The following is a 13,756-nucleotide window of genomic DNA, read 5'->3' as shown; positions in this document are numbered from 1 at the left end:
GCTGACACTCTCTGTCACAGACGCACACACACACTGTCTGTCAATGCTCGTCAAGCAACACACACACGTGAGCACACATGCACAAAGTTTGCGTGCGCTGTCTGTCAATAGGCCGACACTGAGCACCGTAGAGTGTGTGAACATTAAGAGGTGTGCGTCTTTATCATTCTTAGATTTAAAATCAAATAAAGTCAAATCACATTGTTTGGAATTTAACAAACAATTGAAATATATGTCTCAAAAGTTGCACTAAATCACCAAAGGGTGAAAAAACGTGGTATTTCTTAAAACGGTCATTATGACTTAACTGAATTGATAAGTGGGAAAACCACCTCGCCTAAGGAAAAACAACCAATCAGAGTCAGAGGACTTGATTTAGAAGGTGTTGGGCATTAGACACACGCATCACGACCTTGCGCAGAATAACATTTTAAACCGTTATGTCATGTTTTACAAACATTCCAAGATTACTAAAATTCTGGAGTTACAAGGTCACAGGTCACGGCAAGGCTGTGGAAGTGTGCCCAACACTTGACACTCCACACACCAAGTTTTAAAAAAAAATAATAATTAGGCTTTGTTTTTGTGAAGGTTCCACAGAAGAATGCCGCTGATGGCGAAGGGGAAAAGTAGACAATCGAACCTGGAATTGATTATGGAGAAATGGTAAGAAGCCAGACAAACTAGATGGAAGCAATCAGGCGTGGAGCTCCTTGGAACATAAACATCGACACACACAACGTTGTGGAACCATCAAGCCGTTAAAGACACCATCTCCACAAGATGAAAGATTATCTATCATGCATCCAGGGAACACACTTGAATTCACCTCAGATGCCATAAACATGATTAGGTGCTGCTATTTTGGTTAGCAATGTAGTTCAAAAGTCCAATTGTCTCCATGAATTGAGGAGATACGGTATCAATGTCATGCCGTACGATTAGTGATAACTTTTTCTAACCACTTATCAAAATGTTCTTTAAATGTTACCAGTACGGCTCGACCTTGAAAGTGAGGACATTCCGTTTCAATCAGTGACTAGAACAAAAATATAAAAAATGACAACAACTGGAATTTCACATCAGAGACTGGATTTCCAGGGCTCCCTCTGCAAGTCCACTAAAATAAGAACTACACTTATTCCTCTCGTTGCTTATTCCCAAGAACTCACGCAGCGTTGTGATTAGTTATGCTCAAAAGAGGTTTTCGCCATAATGGTGCCAAAGAGGATGCAAAGCTCACAGCGTGATCATCAAACAGGAAAAACACACACAGAGGTGCTGATGCGGGCAAAATGAGACTCCTCTCGATGCCGCCTTTAAAACGCGTTGAAATTTTCTTCTGCTCGTCTACCGTTGAAGCCATGCGTGGCAGGGTCGCTCGCCTTTTGGCGGTGAGCGCCACGCGCCTTAGATGGAATCTTGAGGAAGAAGCCGGGCCGAATAAAAAAGGCCTTAAGGTGGGTCACGGGACAGGCATACACATACATATATATACATATATATCTATACATATATATATATATATACATATATATATATACATATATACATATATATCTATACATATATACATATACATATATATCTATACATATACATATATATCTATACATATATATATCTATCTATACATATATATATCTATACATATATATACATATATATATATCTATACATATATATACATATATATATCTATATCTATACATATATATACATATATATATATATCTATACATATACATACATATATATATATATATATATCTATACATATACACATATATATACACATATATACATATATCTATACATATATATATAAAATATTATGTATAATCTAGATAGATATACACACACATATATATATATATATATATATATATATACTTGCATATGTCAGGGCTGAAGCGGACGGAAAGGCTCAAGGGCTCAGTGGGCCCATGCACGAAATGTGATGACGCGGGTCTGTTTCTAGTCAGGGGCGCAATCCCATTTTTATTGGCGCTCCCGGCGCCAAGAGACTGCAACGTGAAAGTGAAACGAGAAATATTCCTCTCATTTTTTGAAGATGTAAATTGCTCAGGCCAACTTTTTTTTTTTTTTTTTGCATTCAGCTGGTGATTTTGGGCATATTTCTTCAAGGCGGGCAGGTGTGTCTGGCACAGCACACTTTCCATGAATGACATCGTGGTAGGATTAAGACCTCTTGACAATGTTAGATTCACACTAAATCCAGGATGTACGGCTGAGAATCAATTCTCGAGCGTAATGTGTAAGCGGCTAAGAAACAGAAAAGCTTCTTGGCACTTCCAGGGGAAAAAGTTGCACGCAAACATGAAAGAAAAGCACAACGGGGCTTCTTGCATAGCAATTCTTAAGAGCGACGTGCGCACACAAACGGCAAAATCAGTTCCCACCTCAATGACAGCAAAGAGCCAAACGCCGTGGGAGCGGCCAAGTGACAACAAAGTCGCTGTTTACTTTGTGTCTTTGTCACAGTCATTGTGCCAACTCGGACCACCTGCTGCAGAGTGCCCGAAGGCTCGCCATGTTACTGAGCCACTAAACTGTGACCAATTCTGCCTCTGCAGGTGGACACACGGACACATTGCCTGGCACGCACGCACACACACACGCACACACACACACACACACACTGGAAGTGGCCAAGCATTATTATCAAGGTCAACCTTCACACAGAACTTGATCTCCAAAGCAAATAGTGAGAAGGCGAAAGAAATCTAAGTGGAATGTGTGCAGGAGTAACCACTTCAAGGGCATTTGGATTTTTTTTTTTCTTTTTTAAATCAAATCAAACAAGTCACACATTGAGAATGAGAATCACTCTCTTAAAGTAAAAGTTGTAGCGAGGAAAATCACACAGAGATTTACACTGCTTGATAAAAGTTGCACACAGACAGCCAATAGAAAGTGTGTGTACAAAGCAAGCATGTGTGTGTGTGTGTGTGTGTATTTCAATTTGCATGATGTACTCACCTGACGGGCATTTCCAGCTTTGGATGTGCTGCTTGTGATCGGATCCACTTTGTCTCGTCCTCTTGTCCGGTGCCCCCAGCTCTGCCCTGTCCTGGGTGCCCCCCACCCCGCCCCACCACCTCGATCCTAAACACAGTAAACAATCACCGTTTGTGCGTGTGTGTTAAGTATGTGTGTGTGTTTGTGGAGTCCAATGGGTTCGGGACCAGGGCAGCGTCTGACAACCCCTTGCGCCTCAGTCTTTCACTTTCACAGAAGCAAAGCCGGACAGATTGTGGACTCCAAGTGTGTGCATGTGTGTGTGTGTGAGCTAGCTGATGTACCTCTCCTCGCCTCTTAGACTCACTTCACTAACACTCTGCTCCGCTGCCTCCAGGAGATGGACTCGGATTAGGACACAGCCAGTGTGAGAATCTCTTGCAGCCCCTCTCTCTCTCTCTCCCGCCCGCTCTCTCTCTCTCTCTCCTCGTCTGTGTCTCTCTATCGAGCGGGCGGGCGCGCTACCCTCCTTCCCTCTCTCCTCGCCGAAGCTCCTTTCTTTCCATTTCCTCCAGGGAAAGCTGTGCACACACCAGTTGTCTCTGCCTTCAGCTGCTCCCTCTCCCTCTCTGGGTGTCTCAGTGACTAGTACATATAAAAGGCATGCTTGTTCAGCCCCCTCGCCTCAGTCTCTTCCTGGCGCTCTCTCGCTCTCCGCCTGCCTCGTGCTTTTTCGTTTATCCCCACCTCCCTCACCCCCCACCCCACCCCGCACCCCAACCAACCGAGCAACCAAGCAAGCAAGCCAGCCAGCTACCTCGCTCGCTCGCTCCCTCCCTCCACACTTTTTCTTTCTCGCTGTCAAAGTTGCCTTTCAAATGCTGATGAGCAGCCGGAGCGAAAGAATGAGGGAGAGGAAGGGCGACGGAGGAGTGGACCACTCAAACAAGTGGGGAGATTCCGTCACATCCAAAAAAGAGAAACGTCCCGTCCCGTCCCGTTGGGCCATCAGTGGCCACAACATTAGGTACACCTGCAGGAGAGCATAAATTATTTTGATTTCTGTTGATGAATTTCAATGACTTCTCATTTGTTTCTTAAGCTCTTTATTCAATTTAGAATTGAATTTATTTTTTCAATACATTTTCAATAAATGGAATCTGAATAAACAGTCCCTGACTCACACTTAATGAGGATAAGTCGTATAAAAAATGGATTGTTTCATATCACAATTTGCTGAGGTGACCAAGTCCAATTCATCATAATGAGAGCTGTTTCTAATATTTTGGCCCCATCGCAAAGCTAAATAAAATATGAAACAGCTGTCAGCATGATGGAGTGCAGTTCTACACCACTACAACCACACCCATAAACATATCGTTGCATTAACTTCATTGATTAATTCAGGTTAAATGAGGACTGTCAGTGACCTTTCCATAAGGAAAACACTGACGTAGACGAAGGAAACCTTAAAAGCCGAGCAGTAAATACAGAAATAATACTGGCTATTAAATAAAATAAAATGGGATGGATAGGATAGCAAAATTTAAAAAAAAATACAACCTGGAATGTTCTGTGTAACAAGAACAGGGCATTTCATTAGGTACACTTGTAATAATAACAATAATAGCAGGATTTTTCATAGCGCTCATAGGTAGCGACTGCCAAGTACAAGTGATACTTCTCAAAACATCAGCCAGTACGCCGACTGCAGCACTTTTGTGGCTTTTATATATAGCGATCAAATCGTAAGATTTGACACATTATGCAGAAAATAGCATAAGTAAGGGCGACACCATTTTACATTGTGGCACCTATGGTTCCGTCAGTTTATCAACATTGTTGTTTCCATGTGAAAGATGAAGCATGAAGCGTCAACCTTAATGACTCTGATCCTTCATGAGGGCGATTTGTCTTGAGCGTTATCTTGACACTTAAAGAAATGTTTGGCTACACTCGTGGTATGATTAATGAATACTCAAAATAATAATATTCACCGGATTTAAGTATTTACTTATAAACACAGGCGAACTGACCAAAGTTTTGTGTCATATAAATTTCAGCAATAATTTTGCAAGATAGTTCAGGCTGATGGGTTTGGGAGAGGGAGGGCTGCGCCGTTGTGGGAGTGCTTGCAGCTGAGTTTAATCATTGCCAATCAAAGCGGCTTCTTTCATTGCCTTTAAATGTGGTATTCCGGTCACGCACTCGTCTCTCGACATGGCGGAAGCGCATCTGTGCCATGAAGTGGCCCCTTGGAGACCCCCTCACCCCCACCCAACCCTCGTGTGCCCTCCTGTCGCTGTGCTGCCCAGTGAGACGATTAAAAAAAATACACACATTTCTGGACTATGACTTCCTACTGTTTTCCTACTGTTTTGAATCATGACGCAATCTTTTTTTTTTGCTAACAAGCTTCATGCCGTCAATAGATTTTGCGATAGCCTCGTCACACATAGCCTAACCAATAAAATCGCAGAACAAATCACAGTGGACCAATGAAACTGTCTTCGTCCACGTTCAAACTGAATCTTCATTACTGTCATTTACATAATTCAGTGGGAGGCGTGGAAGAAATTTTGGCGAGCCTTGCGCTGAGAGAAAAAGAAATCCCAATCCGCTGGTATTTGCGCCAAGACGTGGAACGTGAACGGCTGTTTGTCTATACCCGCGATTGACAGGCGACCGGTCGAGGATTTACCCGACCTCTCCCCTCAAAGCCACCGGGGCCAAAATTCAGCGACAAACGTTGCAAAAGCAGTTTTGAAAGAGAAACAAATCGTGTTTCGACACTTCCATCATAATCGGTGATTAAAATGGCGGCGAACCAAACGTCTAATCCTGGAACCTTGAGTATGACGACTCGCTCTCCGAGCAACTCAAAATGGATGTGTATTGACGCCAGACTGTGTGCGTAAACAGCCCCGTATACGTTTGAAGGTGCGCTGCACACACGTATGTGTCTACGTGAACAAATAATCACACTCAGACTCACTCAAGTATACTCTCTATACCAAAATACCCCACCCCCGCCCTCCCACCCCGCCCGCCCGCCTTCCACCTCTCCTCTGTTCGTTCCCCTTGCCCTCAAACGCTACTCAGAATATTGATACATCACCCCCGCCCCGTCTTCCTCTCCTCCCTCTCTCCCTGTCTCTCCCTCTCTCCCTCCATCACTCACTTTCTCCGCTGAATACTGATAGGCTGTCTCGTCCGTGGTCTGAGTTTCAAATCTCTTCCTCCCGTCTCTGCGGCTGGAAAAAGCGGCGGCATAAAGGAGCAAATAGCACACAAGTCAAAGCACAGAGGTAGACATAAATTCACTTAAGTACCATTTCAGATTATGTCAAGCCCCCCCCCCAAAAAAAGAAGGTGTGTGTGTGGGAGGGGGGGGGGCATTGTGGGTAGATGGGGGGGGCATGAGAAGAAAAGTGCTGCTTTGATTGGCCTGCAGCGGAAACTGGCCTGAGTGGTCCGGCTGCACGGTGGCGGGCGGGCGGGCCGGCCGGCCGGCGACAAAAGGGAAAAGACGTGTGAAAAGTTCAGGCAAATGAAGACGCATTCAGAGGGTTTTGTACGACAACCTCCCTCCCGCCTCATTGTGGGACTTGTCAGCCGCGGCCCGGCGAGAGGGGAGGGAGGGAGGGGGGCTGAATGAGGTCGTCAACCAGCCCCAGTGAGCCCCTCTGAACACGCACGCACACGCACGACAACGCAGCAATGAAACAGACTGACAACGTGTTGCTTTTCTCACAGAAGGCGCAAAAGCCTTTCAGGATTGTCGCGATGGTGCATGTGCATGTGTGTGCGCGCCGTCTCGTTCTGTCTGCATTCCAAGTACACAGACACTCACAGAGAGTGTGTGAGCATGTTTGTCCTCCAAGTCTTCCCCATTTGTCCTTGACGCAGACTTGCAGGGAATATGTGTCTTTCTAATAGAGGGAGGAAAGTGTGTGTGTGTAGGTGGGGTGCGTGTGTGTGTTAGGGGGGGTCACTAACTTGAGCAAACTAGCACTCGTTGCTCCAACAGGGGGCAGGATGTGACAAGCAAGTGGGAGTTTCCGGCGCTGTCAGGAACAAGGACATGTGGACTGCGGGTTGAGTAGACATCCCGTATTCCCCACACAGTTTTGGATTCCTGTCAAATAATATTACAGGTAGATTATAATTCATGTCAAGACAAAGTGGAGTTCAAAACTAGATAGGAAGAGGTATGGGAACTCAGACCGGACAATTTCAGGGCTAAATTCACACTGCAGGAAATGATTCCCAATTCATTTTTTTTTTTATGTTAAACTGAATATTTGTATGTAATCATTCTCATTAAAAAACTAATGGTACTTTGAATTATTATAAGATTTTTCCATTACATGGCTAATACTAATGTGCGTGCCTGGGCCACTAGGGGGCAGTGTAATAAAAACAGTCACATTTATTTTGTCTGACTACCTGTGTTGCATCACCATTTATGTTCCAATATTTGTAGTAACACCACAACATCAATGCTAGTTTTGTTAGCTCCCGTGTGGTGTTTTGTATTGTGTCTTAGCATTAAGATGGAGAATTTGTAGTGGTCATCATCGTGTGTCCTAGCAGATCCGCTTTTTTTGGGAAGTCTTTTGAAACCATCATCACATCAGTGATGCTCTAATACTCAAATCAATTTTTTTCTCACTTTAGCATGAAAGAAACAAGAGAACGAATTCCATTGTAGTCACCTTGATAGTATTCTTATTTAGAATAACATTGTTGGATCCTGACTGCGGACGCACACGATGGCAGCGAGTACAAAAGGTTCTTTTAATGATGCCGTAAGAGGAGATAATATTCTAAATGTATCAGACAATTCTTTGAGGGCGCGTAGCCATTAAAGAGCCATTTTGCTGTCTGTTGAATACGCTCCTCCATATTTCATTGAGATGCATATCTGCGTTTCACACTGTCTGCCTGCTCCGTTATTCTCTATTCAGAAGTGACCCATTGCTCCCTGCCATACAATCCTTCACCTTCCTAGCTTAGAAGTAATTACCACTTTAATTTGCTGCCTGCTTTTGTGCACGTGTATCTCTGCACGTGTGTGTGCGTGTGTGTCTGTCCATGCGTGTGTGTGTGTGTCTATATGGATATTGGTGGCAAGGAGATGCGAGGATTCATCACCTAAACCATATGAGAGGGATTTGTACAGGTTTTCAAGAAGTGATTAGTAATAATTTACATTTAAATATCACGTGGAAGCAATTATGCTAATCACTTTTTTTTTTGGCAACGCCGCTCAAATGCGTTTCATTCAATTCTAATGTTTATGAAATGTTAAAGTAAACAGTGGCAGGAGCGGAATTTCAGATCGAGGCCTTCAGCGGGGATGTTTTTTTAAAATTAATTTCTCATCACGTCCGACATTCGTCCTCCTCCTTTAACGTGTGAACACGCCGAGCCAATGTCAGCTCAACCAATCAGAGGAGTTCATATCCAAGACTGTGAAATGAAAATTAGAGACTGTTGGAAATACATGAATGCAATTTCATTTAACTTGTAAATTAAAGTCAGAGCTACATATGAAGATAGGTTTGAAATAAAAATGCTCAAATACAAACAGGAGCCCAACTGATGAATGACTAATTCAACGTATTAATGATTTGCTTATAATTGCTTGTTTTGATGGCAACATTTGATAAGTGATGCAGGTCTAACCCTGAAAATGAGAAAATTAATTCAACATATTTTCATCATTTTACACCCATTATCATTATTATTATTTCCAATAACCAAACAGCACCTCTATAATAAAACTTGTTTTTCATTACCTTTCCTCACTGGGAAAAATCACAAAGGAAATCAGTCGGATTAGATTAATTCGATATTAATAGAAGAATAAGTACAATTGTGAATGTCCTTAAATATTCCACGTGTGTGATGCATGCATTCAACAATCTATGTGTGTCCAGATAACACAATTAACATGCATGTCACCGTCTAATATGCAATATTACTTTAACTTTGGACTCTACATTTGCAGATTTATTCCCAAACAGCAATGCAAATGAGCGCATATACGAACGCGTGTGTGTACTATATGATTTGTTGTACTTTGTGCGTCCGTGCGTGTGTGTGTGTTTATGTCTATCCTCCCATTGGTCCAATTATTCCACAACAAAAGCTCATCTGCTTCCCTGCATCCTTTAAAAAAAAAAAAAAAAACTCACCCGACTCACCCCTGCAGTCCCACTGGTGCCCCCCCCCTCCGTCACCCCTGCACAGCCAGATCACAAAAACCGCTGCCCCCCCATCCGCAAACCTCTCGCAGGACCTCCACTGTACCTCCTGCTCCCCCCCCACACCTCCAAATCATCTCCATTGTTGCCACTTTGTCGCTCACCTCCCTTCCTGGTATCTTTCTCCTCCTTCATTTGCCCCCTAAACTCTTACTTTGGCCCCGCCCCTCCCCATTCTTCCCACTATCCCCCCACCTGCACTCCCCAGTCCCAGGTGAGCTGACGACACAAGGAGAGCCAAAACACCCGGTGAATATTAATGGTTTGATCTGAATATTAATAAAGTATGCATCTTAATGATCTTTCAAAAAAAACAAAGAGCTTCAATAAAATGCTATACTGCGGGGACACGAGCGCGTACGCACACATCGCCGTGGACACGATGCGTCCGTCGCGCAATGTGCAGCATAGTTAAAACGAGGCCTTATCCTCCGACCCGTTGTTTAAATGCCGAGCGTGGCGCTGAAGACAAATGCCTTCTCTCCTCCTCCTCTTCCAGCTCGCCAAATGAAGACACTTCTCCTTTCCCACGTCTTTCTCCTCTATCTCATCCTGTTGCTCACTTCACTTTCTTTTTATCTCCTTCTGCTCGCTTAGTTCAGCTAGCTCCCGTCGCCCCGTTTCACCTAGCTTCCCCGTTACTCGCTTCCCCACCCCTCTGGATTTTTTTTTTTTTTCAAAACCTCACCCCCCCCTCGCCCCAACAAACTATCTCACCCCCTTTCCCGCTATATATTACCCCATCCTCACCTACTCGATATTCCAGCCTTGTTCTCCTGCAGTCTCCAGAACAACTTTCTGACCCACTTCCTCTCTCGTCCCTGGCCTCCTGATCAAAGCCTGCAGGACGGCATCGCCTTGGGCAGAGGAGAGGGAGAACGTGAGCTGGGTGGGGAGGCGGCGAGGTGGATTTTGGAAGGGGGGGGCGGATGAAGGGATCCGAGTTGAGAGGAAAAGAGGAAGAGACAGATCGAGAAGGGATAGAGACGCAAGCCGGAGATCACAAAGCTCGGGAAAGAGGAGCCAGGTGCCCTCTCAAGCCCAAGGACAAAAGCTCTTCCCGGCTGATCACACACACACACACACACATGTGCATGTGCGCACACACACACATGTGCACACACACACATGTGCACACACGCATGCGCGCAGATGCAGTGGGAAAGCTGTCAGCGCCCACATGTGCGTTATGTGTGACGACAAGGTTGACATTAATGTGGTGTGATAAGGAAAATGTCTTTTTTTTTCAGGGGGGGGGTTTACTCACTGCCAATTTTGGAGGAGGGGGAGAACTGCAAATTCAACAGGAGCTTTCATAAATTACACTTTCAGATTACGTGTCGGCCCATCTTGTTATTCTGTTTTGGATCGGGGCGCTGCACACATGAGCGCCGCTGACAATGTGTGTGTATGCATCCCAGCGAGTGTCAATCAGGGTGTTAGAAACTCGCCGTGAATACGCGAGGTGGCGATTGGATGGCGACCGGTCCATTTGGGGCTGTGTTTTTGTGACCAGTTGTGGTCTAAAGCTGCGCATGGGCAGGTTAGACTTTGCTTTGGTATTTCGCAGACACATGCTGCTTGGTGTAGTTTGAAATGGAAATTTTGCGCCGTTGTGGGCGTGAACACGACTATGTTCATTTCAACGTCAACAGGTCCGAACAAAATTAGAAGTTGGCTCGTATTGAAAAAATTCGATTGAATTATTTTTCACATAATCCTGACAAAAATAACCAGTGGTACCAGATTTACAAATTTACCAACATACACTTTTTTTTTTTTACTACAGGCTTTCTTCCTTTTTTTATTTTAACTTTAATTTTTTGCTTATGACAAAACACCAGATTTTTTTTTCATTTGCCAGTTAAATACTTTCAAAATCCCCCAGGTTGAATTCCCATGGAACCCTCGAATGGAAACTGAAACTTCATTTGTGAGAGGACAGCAAGCAGTACACACGTCTCTCTCCTGGCTGCGTTGTTATTGCAAATACAGAGTGTTCCAAAAAATATGACACTATTTTGTAGTCCAATGTCGTAGCCGATCCGTTCTCTAATGATCTCAAATTTTAACGAGATGTGCGGTAACTTAAACTTTAGCTTACAGTTTTATTTGCAATTTAAGACTGACTAAAATGACCTGTACAACTTCTTGAAAACCAAAACTGACTGAGATAACCTGGTTGCATAAGTTTGCACACCCTCTTGCACTCCAAATAAAGACTTTTGATGGTCACGGTTTGACTCTGGAACAGATGATTTCAATTATAATTGATCCCTTAGGGAAGATGCGTGGTGAAATTACAACAAATTGGAAGTGTAGCAGGCGTCACACAACAGATTGCGTTTGATTCGCGAAGCCCCACTGTATTTTAAGTCTTAATTTCTCCCAAAAGTATGAATTATTCAGCAAGTGTAGACGCTAATTTGCAACGAATTATGAAAAGCGGAAAAATCCGCTTGCAGCTTGTTATATCAAGGAATTCAGAGACTTTTAGGAGCTTTTTATAATGTAAACAAGCCAGTCTTTGGTGTGGGCTTGCAGTCGAAGGGCTCGTCCATCCCAGCGGCCGTGTCACTCGGAAGCGGGCGGGAGAAGAGATGGGGGGGGGCTATAGGCGTGAAGGATGGAAGAACACCAGCACATTTGTACCCAGAGTGAGGTAGCATGTACTTTAACATTCCCCGCGCATCCCGACAAAGAGCACTAATTATAAATAAATTAGGGACACGACACGGTGCACCACAAGGGGTTGGCGGGGTGGGGGTGGGGGGGGCGGTGCATAGAGAGCCAAGAGCGAAAAGAAACAGACAGAGACACCGGAGTGAGGGAGAACAAGACAGGAGAGATTTTGCAATGACATGGAGGTGCAAGTGGGAGAAGAAAGTAGATAAGAAATAAGAGGAATGAAGCGCGGGAAGGCCAGGGGATAGGGAGGGGGGGGGGGTGTAAGTGAGCGAGTATACAAGGCCTGAATCCTCAAAATATAGCTTGAGCATACATCCGCTGCCAAAAAAGCACGACAAGATTCCCACAAGATGACGGAGCCGAGGCGCCGCAATGTGTTTGAACGCAGATAGAAGAAGGTGGCGGGGAAATTAACAAGCGCAATGACACAAAGGGGAGAAACGTCAAGATGAATGGTTGGGAGGGGGAAATAAGAGGGGGAGAAAAAAACAAATCGCCCCCCGCTTGGAATGAATTGTCTGTGTTTTAGAAAGGAAGCGATATCAATCTGATTAAACAAATAATACGCAATAAGGAGGAGACAGAGATATCAAGCGGAGTCAACACTCCCGACCTGTCACTCACAGCTTATCTGAGATGACTTGTCAAGCCAAGCGAGTGCGTGGCAAGAGACTGCAGTGTGTGCTTGCCAGTGTGTGTGTGTGTGTGTGTGTGTGTTTTCAAAAAATAGACAGTTTTGTTTCTTAGTATCGTGGGCGCAAACGTGTTTGTGAGCATGTGCTGCGTATGTGTGTTGTTCTATGTGTGTGTGTATGTGTGTGTTCATAAGCTTGCCCGCCTCTGTCATGTTTTGTAACTGTTTTACTTGTGTGCGTCTGTGTCACGTAAGTTTTGGGAAGAACGTCTGAGATGGTTTGCGTGTCTTGTACTTAGTGTGTAATGCGTGTGCGTGTGTGTGAGTGTGTGCCACTCAAGTTTTTGATCATGCCCCAATGTGTGTGTTTTACTGTATGTGTGTGCGGAGGAAAAGCCTCGCCCCTATCTAAATGGATCACACACACTTCTTCAGAACGGGCCGCCATTTCTCAGAGGCTGCCATCTCCGTGCAGACAGACAGACGGATATAGATGGGAAGGAAGGAAGGATGGATGGATGGATGATGATTTTGGAAGGGGACCACCCAAGGTTATGTCCTGTCTGAAACGAAGAAGGGATGACGGGCACCGTCCGGGAGGCAAAAACAACGGCAGCGCTCACACGGGCAGCGTCCTAACGTGACGGAAGTGAACAAGCCTTCCGCACGATAAAGAGGGAGACATTTATTGTCGGCGGCCAAGTGGCGTGCGCCTCCTTGTCGCGTCGCGGCTCCACCAATGGGGTCAAAGGCCATCGGGACTGTGACAGAGACCGAAAGGCTCGCTGATTGACCCGCGCTTGGCCCCTACTCATCACGGTGATCCCGGTCGCTTCGGCTGCACTCACACATGATGTCACTTTTTGGACTTGAGAGAGCACTCAAGACTCACGAGTAAATCAAATCAAATAAATTAAATTAAAAAAACTAAATCACAAAATAATAATATATAATAAAAATATATAAGAATAATAAAAAATTCAGCAGCATGGTAAGCGCGTGTTTAGATCATTTTTTAAATAACAGTCTACATTTTAATTAGTCAAATTGAATTAATTTCTCAAAATGTCTAAATCACCGACTCTACTGGCAGCCAGACATTTTTTGCCGTACTATTTAATTTGTGGCGACCGCACCTCCTCAGACGGGCCCGACACTCCATTATTAACGTGAAGCTTCC

At 44.5% G+C, this 13,756-nt stretch overlaps 1 protein-coding gene and 1 long non-coding RNA gene across 3 annotated transcripts in view; both read right to left on the bottom strand.

Annotated features, from left to right (window-relative positions):
• Nucleotides 1-3,742, bottom strand: part of npas1 (neuronal PAS domain protein 1) — a 33,855-nt gene extending 30,113 nt beyond the window's left edge. Inside the window, exons 1-2 of one of the 2 annotated variants that reach the window (XM_037267507.1) lie at nt 3,327-3,742; nt 3,004-3,129 (exon numbers count right to left, since the gene is read on the bottom strand). The gene's annotated coding sequence lies outside the window, so the exon portion shown is untranslated. Of the gene's footprint in view, nt 1-3,003 lie in introns of both variants that reach the window. The other variant, XM_037267508.1, reaches the window with a different exon arrangement.
• A 4-nt stretch (nt 3,743-3,746) lies between these two features.
• Nucleotides 3,747-13,756, bottom strand: part of LOC119132343 — a 28,172-nt gene continuing 18,162 nt past the window's right edge. Inside the window, exons 3-5 of the long non-coding RNA XR_005099846.1 lie at nt 6,982-7,120; nt 6,164-6,236; nt 3,747-4,015 (exon numbers count right to left, since the gene is read on the bottom strand). This is a non-coding gene — a long non-coding RNA (uncharacterized LOC119132343). The remainder of the gene's footprint in view (nt 4,016-6,163; nt 6,237-6,981; nt 7,121-13,756) is intronic.

This window comes from Syngnathus acus, chromosome 13 (genome assembly GCF_901709675.1).
Source record: "Syngnathus acus chromosome 13, fSynAcu1.2, whole genome shotgun sequence".
NCBI classification, from domain to species: domain Eukaryota; kingdom Metazoa; phylum Chordata; class Actinopteri; order Syngnathiformes; family Syngnathidae; genus Syngnathus; species Syngnathus acus.
The sequence above is the reverse complement of the archived record's forward strand: the minus strand, read 5'-3'. Positions and strand labels throughout refer to the sequence as shown.